The following is a 9653-nucleotide window of genomic DNA, read 5'->3' on the forward strand; positions in this document are numbered from 1 at the left end:
ATCATTCGCTTGTTCCAATAGCAATAACCTGTCATTGACATAAATGTTACCCGGCTGCTGAAAATCTTTCACGCTACGTTTTTTCTTGTGACCCGCATCACATTATGCCTAATGAATCTAATCCCTTTCATGCGGACTCTGGTTTTCTTCCAAACAGATTTTTCTGAATATTGTTTTCAATCATTTTTTCTTATATTTGTTATATTCATTATTTCTGGATTAATGATCACAGACGTGTTTTCACCATACTATTTATTAAATTTACATTGAATATTTGACTCATTTGACTAGTGCATGATTACTTTGCTCAAGAGCACAATTCAAATTTGAAAATAAAAAGGAAAAAACTTTAGCCAAATTTGAGTAGACCCAAACCAGTAGACCTCTGTAAATTCGGTGTTATAAATTGCCGACCAAGACCCTGATTCAAGTAATATTACCATATTGTAGATCATGTTTCAATAATCAATGCTAAGATACCCACGGCCACGGCTAGAGGTGGACGTTAGACCACCTCCAAAACAGGGCCTGACTCAGGAGAAATTTGGTTGGTTGATCGGTTTTAGTCCACAAATAAAGTATTTTCCTTGATTATGGCCCGCTCACTATCAGCCCTCAATCATAGGTAAGATTGACCATAATATCGTAGAATTATAGTTTTGCATCAAATGATCAGGGATAGCACAATCATGTTCATGCCACTAGAATATCAAGAGTTCAAGATGTACGCAGTGTGCCATTTGTTTTTTCATTAGTTTGAAAAATTCGCACAAAGAATCGGTACAAGTAAAACTGATTCGAATATAAACAATGAATCATGTTAAACTGTCAAACTAGGATGCTAAACTGCTGTCATACTGTACGATAACCAGATCTCAAGAATAACTCTTTGAGGATCAAAAGGGCTATCATGATGAAGCATAAAATAACAAGCACTGTCCCTCACATCGCCATCCCCCCCGTCTTCTGTGTTCACTAGGCCTGCATTGCGATATACGAAACGTTATTGTCTTATGCATAACTCTGAAATTTTGCCAAAACTACAATAATTTAAGGACAACAATAACAATTAATACACACACCATATACATTGAATTCAGATGAAACCATTTATTAAATGAGGACATGTGGTCTTTGGGTAGTCAAGGGTTTTGGAAGTGTAAATAATTGTTCATGATATGGATGCAATATAAGGGAAAAAGTTTGTCTGTGTGTGCGCATGTATTGGTGAGAGGCAGAAATACAGAACCTTCTGGAGCTGTTTGAAGCCCTCATCAACTGATGTAGCAACATTTTGGATATTGTAGTCTATCCGATCAACAATTGTGCCCTGATAGAAGATATTAGATAAATAAATCAGCAAGTACCAAGCAACCACTATTAATAGCATAATATAAAGATGCGTATCAAACGTGGCCTATCACAAGGACTGAGAGATCTTTCATGATTTGAGCAAGCTCATTTACCGACTTGACAATCTAAAAAAAGGACTATATTCATTAGATGAGAACTACCATTAAAACAATAAAAAACATGCATCCAGATACCTGAGTGATCTCTCTCTCACGTTCTACAGTTGAGAACGAACTCTGCTTCAGCTTGCTCTTTGGTGTTCATTAAAACCCTACATCAGCAACCGTCATGTTATCTATACTAGACCCTACAACTGGTTGAATTCAATCGTAAATGATTCAGGCCTTGCAGTCTATTATATATCAAACATTTACAAAACAGGTAGATGTTTTTCAAAGTGCACTCCAATGCCAAAAGTATCCATAATTTACACTTCATTAGGGTTCGACATCCTTCTGATCTATATTTTTACAACGGCATCACTCACTTTGCAGTAGAGATTGAAATCCCTTAACACCTAAATCCTAATTATAGAAATCAATCCACCTATCCGTTACCGAAACAGTTGCAATTCGAAATGTACAAAAAGGAAAATGGCGTACCACATCACAGAATTCACCGTCTTCCAATCTGTATCTGTACTCATTCAAGTTCATCTGCACGTCAACACCATCCTGTCCCTACATAAAAGACATATACACACAAAGTTGAGCAATGCATAAAACAATCACGGTAACAGAATGCTTCATAGAGATTAACATGAACCTAACCAAATGTCAATCCAAAGAAACCTCCTTTTGCTGCTGTAGCCGTTTCAAAAATGTTGATTGCTTTCACCGCAAGTCCACCGATAGGCACTGAAGGTCTGTTGCAAGTGAACGCTACCCAAAGTGAAATTTAAACATAAAATAAATAAAGAATTAAATCAGTAAATAAATAATCAGAGATTCATTCATACCATATTCTCATGATATACAATTGAAGCTAGAAAAAATTAACATTGTTCAAGAATAGTAGAATTATTAACAATTACCTGTACATTTTTTCTGAGATTGGAATCCTTGGAAGATCCATTGCTCGAAAGCTTTCGCTATCTCTTTTCCGATCTCCTTAATAGATCTGTAATTTATTTGGTCAAAACCTCAATCGCGCGTTGATCTTCTTTACCGTCCCCGACGAAGGCATTAAAGCCTTGGAATGAGCTTTGACTAACTCCGCCATCTTGACCTTAGCTTGTTGAATATTTGCTGCTATTTCTTCCAAATCATCAACCCACGCCGGTAGCAAACCTACCGTAAACGCACCACTACTGTAACAAGAATAAAATAAAATGAAATCCAATAGTAATTATTAAGCAAATATAACAATTTTTCTATTAAGAAAAAAAAAAAAAAGAAAAGAAGAGAAATGGAGAGGAGGTTACATTGAAGCAGTGATTTAAATCATAGTTGAGGTCATGTTTTTTGTTACGTTAAGTTTATTGTGGTTACAAATAAAACGGATAAAATAAGGATCATTATACATATTATAGTCATGAATTTTTTTATTTTTACATAACTTATTATATAATAAATAAAATTATAATTATGATAGTGAAAACTCTTATTTTATAATTGTAATAGTGAAAACTCTTATTTTATGATATTTAAAATAATTTAAAACATTTTAATTTTTTTACTCATATGAGAAAATAAGTTATTAATTTTTTATTATATTATATCTTAATAGTCAAATTAATCCATATTTAAAAGTTGTTTAAATATATTCATGAATATCCTGATATTCTCTATCATAACTATATAAGAGTGACAAAATAATATTATATATAAAAATTAAATATTTTTTTATCTTTTTTAATTATACAAAATTAAACTCATAAATTAATTTAGTTAAACATATAATGGATGAAAATTGTAATATATTATAATTCACAAATTAAATTTAACAACCAAACTTTAATCAAACACAAAAAAAATTAAAAATAATAGTAGGTAGTAAAATTTTAGTCATTTAAATTTAATTATTTTGAAACCAAATTAATACACACAAAATACTCATAAAAATAAATTTAAAAAATCTAATAAAATTAAATTCATTTTTATCATCTCATTCCCTCTCAATTTTTATCTAAATCATTAAAAAAATTTCTTAAAATCCTAATTTTCACTATTTAATTGCTCCTAGCTTTTCATATAAACAAAAGAAAAAAAACAATTTTAATTTTAATTTAAAATCACTTGAGAATGAAACTGCTCTCCTAAAATCCCCCTATTCTCCTTCTTCTATGTTTGTTCTCCTACTCCACTCTCCCTTGTCCCGTGCCTTAGTTAATTGTTTTAATTTTCTTCTCCATCCATGCAATCTCACCCAAAACCAAATCTATCCATCCAACCTTATGCAGCACCTAGACTCTCATAGCCTCTGCTTCAATTAATTTTCTCTCTTTGGGCTCTTTTCTCTCAAGATTGAAAAAATCAAAAACTCTTACCTACTGCAAGCGATAAGTATGGAAGCTATAAAAGAGTAGTATCTCTTTCATTTTTGTGGTTTGGTATGGATTTTTATCGTTATTTTGTTACATATTAGAATTTTGATTTGATAAAAATGAAAAAAAAAAAGTATCACAGAACCCTCAATAGCAGTCAATTGTGGGAAAAGTGGACTGATATTAACGTTATTTACCGTTTCCCTGCTATTTGAGGTTGTAAAGAGCCGTTATTGGTATGATTTGTCTCTCTCATTTATGTAGCAGAGGGTAGTGATCACGGAAGCCAGCACTATCACAAAATAGCAGCTTCCACACCACTATCCAACTGCTATTTAAAACCATGCTTTGAAGGACCAGGGTCTTCTTCGGTGCTGAGAGGAGTGTAAGAAGAGCGATTGGAGCGAAGGAAGGAAACATTAACCATTTCAATAACCGAACCACCAGAATCGGATGCTGACAAAGAGAGTAGAGCTCGAAGGCTCTTCGACGTGTCTCTTTGCTTTTTGTCCTAAGAAATCTGATTTCTCGTCATCATTGGGAAAAAAGAATAACAATAACGATCCTGGTCGGGAATCGCAAAAGAAATGACCAAGGAAGGAGGAGGATTTACAAGGAAAATTGGGATATTTAGAGGTTTTGGGGGTGAAAACGTGAGAGAGGGAATGGTTGAAGATAGTAAGAGCTTTGAATTAGATTAATTATTTATTCTAAATCTAATAATTTATATTTTTGTGTCGTGTCGTATCATGTTTAATATATACAATGATATGAATTATTAAAATATAAATACAACACAAATTATAAAACATATTTAAATTAAAAATATGAATCTGATATATTTATTATATGAATTATATACAACACGACATAATTAACATATGTATAATTAATTCATTTAAATACGATATGAATAAATACAAATAATATAGATACACACGAATAGACAAGACTAACATGAATATATATGAAAAAAACATAACTAATACAAATATATACAAAAACAAGACTAAAATAATAAATAACTATAAACTATCCATCATTTTTTACTTAATAAACTTAGTATATTAATAATATAAAAAAATATTTGTATATTAAACAATAAAAATAAAAAATTGAAACCCATTTAATATGTATTTAATATATATTTAAATTTTAATATATATTACATAATTATATTAGTTTTTAGTATAAATTCAAAATGATGAATTATTAAAGATTAAAGAATAAAGTAATTATGTATAGGATTAATATTAGTATTAATATTAATATTATATTTTTGTTATTAATATAAAAATAATTTTATAATAATTATTAAATGAGTAATATAATTAAACATTTAAAATAATTATTGCATGATATTGAATAGCTAATTAAGTATTATAATTAAAAGATTAAAAATTAAAATAATTTTTATATATTTATATTAAATAAAAATAAATATAAAAAATATGTTAAATATATTAATGTATACTCTTATGATAAGATTAAATTAAATATGTTTTTCATGTCATATCACATGTTAAACGTATAGCTTTGTGACATTTTATTTAAATATATTTTTCGTGTCTTACATATACTTTGATATGTTATTACATATAAAACATGAATTATGTCTTGTCAAAATTTATTTTAATATGAATAAACACAAAACATATTTTTTTAAAATACATATATAATTTTTTTATATTATTTTTGTATTGTATTATTGTATCATGCATGAAATTACTAAATTTAGATTATTCTAAGATCTCTCGCGTCCAGAATCAATAGATGGTGAACACCTGGGCCAATTGGTTACTTGATGCTACCAAAAAGAACACCAGCAAATAAAAGAGGCTGGGTCCAATAGTTAAGTTGTGTTTGGTTGACCTTGGGTTCATTTGGGTCTAACTTCGGATCTATCCCTGCTATTTGAACAAAAAAATAAATAAATTTTAGTTTTAGACTTATTTTTTAACTCAAATTATCAAATTCATAACCAAATTTGCTATTATTTCCATTAAGAAAATAATTTTAAAGTTTAACAAGATCATATGTACTATTTTTTTACAATGACTCAATTTCTTCTTTCATTGCTTTTAACCAGTGCTTTCTATATGGAGTAGTTTGCACAATTTAGAAGCTTTTTGTTTCTCTTTCATTGGTAACTAAAATAAAATCTAAACTTAGATACCTAGTAGATGGCTTATGCTCTCTAATAGATTTCTTAGGCTGAGATTCTGCACCATTTGATGCCAAAAGTAGCTTTTTCTTCTCAACACTCTCTGATGGAGAGGACTACTCACCTTGCTCAATATTTTTAGGTAAAGATGATTGCTTCTCTTGCTCAAAATCGATTGCATCTGGCCTATCACTAATTGTAGTTGGCTCATTCATATCCTCAAGTTTTATTTCTTTCTCATTCCACCATTTATGGCTCTTTTCTCTGAAACTTCTATCGGTATTAAAAAATCACACTCAATAGTAACCCGTGTAGTCTTTTAATTTTTTTCAAGGTCTGATATGATTTTTTTTCATGAAAATTCACATCTCTACTTTTGACTGTCTTTCTCTTCACTGGACCCGATACCCTATAGCCAAATTTCTCATTATCATATCCTACAAACACATACCGGTAGCTTTACTATTAAGCTTTAACTTTTACTTTTTTGGCACATGTATGAATGCTTTACACCTGAAAATTTTTAAGTGAAAGTATGAAGCATCTTTCCCTATCCATACTTTTTTTGGAATGTCAAAGCCCAAAGGAACTGATGGTGATCTGTTAAGCAAATAACAAGCTATGTTGACTGTTTCACCCCAAAATGGCTTTGGTAATTTTGCATTCTCAACATACATTTGACTTTTTTCACAATAATATAGTTCATCCTTTTAGCTACACCATTATGCTATGGTGTTTCAGGTTCTATCATCTCATGCTTGATCTCATACTTTAAACAGTATTTTTCAAAGTCTTTGGATATATATTCTCTACCATTATCAATTCGAATAAACTTCAACGGTAGCCTTGTTATCCTTTCCACCATAGTATGAAATTTTTAAAAATACTATAATACTTTACTTTTGTTTTTCAACATATACACTAAAATCTTACATGAAGCATCATTAATAAAAGTAACAAAATACCTGTTACCACTCAATGACTTAACCTCAATAGAACCACATACATCAGAATGAATCAATTTCAATTTGTTTTCTTTTCTCTGAGAACATTTAAAAAAAAAAAAACTCTATGATGCTTGCCAAACAAACCATGATCATATAAATCGAGAAACATACTTTTGGTCAAGGTAATGATAGACTACCTTGTCAAAACCTATAATCCCTTCCCGCTCATGTGTGCTAGCCTCTTATGCCATAAGTTTACTAAAGCATCATCCTCAACAGTATTTATTTGATTGCTGTTCAATTACATCCATGTCTTATATATTATACAACATAGTTTTTCCTTTACAATTACCATAGATCCTTTAAGAAGCTTCTATTGCCCATTTTTTTGTTGACTTTCATATCCTTCTTTATTAAAGACATTAATTGCAAACAATTTGATTCTCATATCTAAAATATATCTAACATCACTCAAAGTCAACATGCAGCTTGTACTAATTTGTATAACAATATTACCAAATCCTAGCAATCTACGACACATTCTTGTTTCCTATCTTGGTGCAACCAAAGTCTCTTACTTTGTAAGTTGTAAACAACTCCCTCTTAGGAACATAATGATATGCCACTCTTATGTCAACTATCCACTAAATGTCAGGATCATCAACATGATTACAATCATCATATGTATAGATCAAAATAACTAAATCACTATCTGAATTACTATATGACTTTACTGTTGCTATATTTTCATCATTTGAACTCTTGCCTTTCTCATTTTTTTGCTCTTGCTTCAAGATTTTACATTATTGCTTTATATAACCTGCTTTACCATAATGAAAGCATTTCACTTTATCTCTAGACTTGGATTTATATTTAGACTTATTATAGCCTTTTAAGTTCTGACCTCTATCGATATTTCTGCCACTATTCTCTATGACCAAAACTTGATTCCTAGGGTCTAAATCTTTTTGCCTTACTTTTTCATTAAGCATACTGTCTTTTACCATATTCAATATCACATTGTAATCAGGAGTTAAATTAAAAACAGTCATAATTAGAGTATTTTAGTTGTTTGGCAATGAATCTAAAAGAAACAATGCCTTCATTTCATCATCCATCGTAAGTTTCATAGTAGTCATCCAATTAAATATATCTTAAAAATCACTCAAGTACTTTGTAATCGATCATTCATCCATGTACTGTAAAGTTGTAAGCTTTTTAGCAAGCATAACTTTATTCATACTTATTTTTCTCTTATACAATGTTGTCAATTTTTTCTAAATAATATGGGCATTTGTCTCTTACACTACATAAAAGAACATGCTGATATCAACCCATTTTTTGACTGTAGCCAGCGTCTTTCTACTTAATTTTTTTTAACTTTCAGCTTTCATATCTACTAGTTTAGCCGAATCACCCAATATCAGCTCATACAAATCTTTGCAGTATAAATGATCTTTCATCATAGGCTTCCAAATTGAATAATTTGATACTATCAATTTTGTCATAAAACCTATATCACCTTTCATGATCTCAAATAAAATTTACTTCTGTTTTAGGCTATTTCTATATCGATGTCTTAAAATAACCTGACTCTAATACCACTTGTTGGGCTTAAAGCGATAAACACAATAACGAATAAATAATATATCGCAATAAACTCACAGTAATAAACAATGCAAGAAAAATAAAGCACATTAAGATTTATGTGAAAATCCCTTCAGTATAGAGAAAAAATCACGAATCACCTGAAAAATCTTCACTATTAAATAATGGACATATAAAATTCTCCTCTAGCTAAAACTATAGCTAATCAACAACTAGAGAGACAATTAGAGAAATCTTATTAAATAAGTGACTCAACAAATATAACATAGATTTATTCTTAGAAAACTTCAAACTCGATCTTCACCATTTAGAATATAAAACTCTAAATCATAAACCTACTGATAAAATTTTAGCTCAATCGGATCACGAATCAACCTTCGTTGAACCAACTATCCCTTTTCTCTTTTCTTTTTATTTTTTTTTGACTTTTTTTTATTTCTCTTAGTTTCTACGTCATTCTTTATTTTTCTATTATATAGCTCATTTTTTATTGTTTAAAATTTTATTTAAGTAAAGCTCTCATAAGTCAAAGATAAAAAATAAAAAAAAACTTTAAGCCTTTTAATTAGCCAAAACCAATAAGGCTGGACCCCACTCTTTTTAATGGTAAGAAAGTAGTTCTCAATAAGATTGAATTCGATTTTTAGAATTTACAAATTTTTTTTAATTTCATGATAAAAACTTTGATCTCTTATGTTAAAAATTTTTTTTTGAGTTGAACATATTTTATACTACCACAAAAAAGAAATAGTTCAAATTTCTGGTGGAGACAATTTAAATTTAAGAAATGATTTGGTGTTAAATTATTTCTAAGACATTTCGTGATACTTTAATTTATTGTTAATTAAAAGGGATCTTCTTGGATATTACTTTTTTATAAACCTTTTAAATAGCTTTGGGTTTTCTTACGAAGAAGCCGTCCCAGTAATTTGGAAATAACGAAAACACGCGCTCAATGCTGCGGGTAGGTCTGTGAATGACTCGATCTAGGTATCCAACTGTCATGACGAATATGCCACGTTGCTAGTACGAGGTCGCATATCCTAATCGACGACGTCTGATTTGCCTGTCTTGAGACAGTGCTAATGTTCGTGGC

General features: G+C 29.9%; 1 pseudogene across 1 annotated transcript; it reads right to left on the reverse strand.

Annotated features, from left to right (window-relative positions):
- On the reverse strand, nt 1-4376 carry LOC111283496 (syntaxin-42-like; annotated as a pseudogene). The gene is made up of 6 exons (XR_016339202.1): nt 4186-4376; nt 2387-2662; nt 2145-2234; nt 1956-2033; nt 1548-1624; nt 1-1330 (listed from the first exon to the last, which is right to left on the reverse strand). The product of XR_016339202.1 is annotated as a syntaxin-42-like (transcript).
- Between the last annotated feature and the right edge of the window lie 5277 nt (nt 4377-9653).

The sequence above is a fragment of the Durio zibethinus genome, chromosome 3, assembly GCF_047325235.1.
Source record: "Durio zibethinus cultivar Kanyao isolate XHJ-2024 chromosome 3, ASM4732523v1, whole genome shotgun sequence".
NCBI classification, from domain to species: Eukaryota; Viridiplantae; Streptophyta; class Magnoliopsida; order Malvales; family Malvaceae; genus Durio; species Durio zibethinus.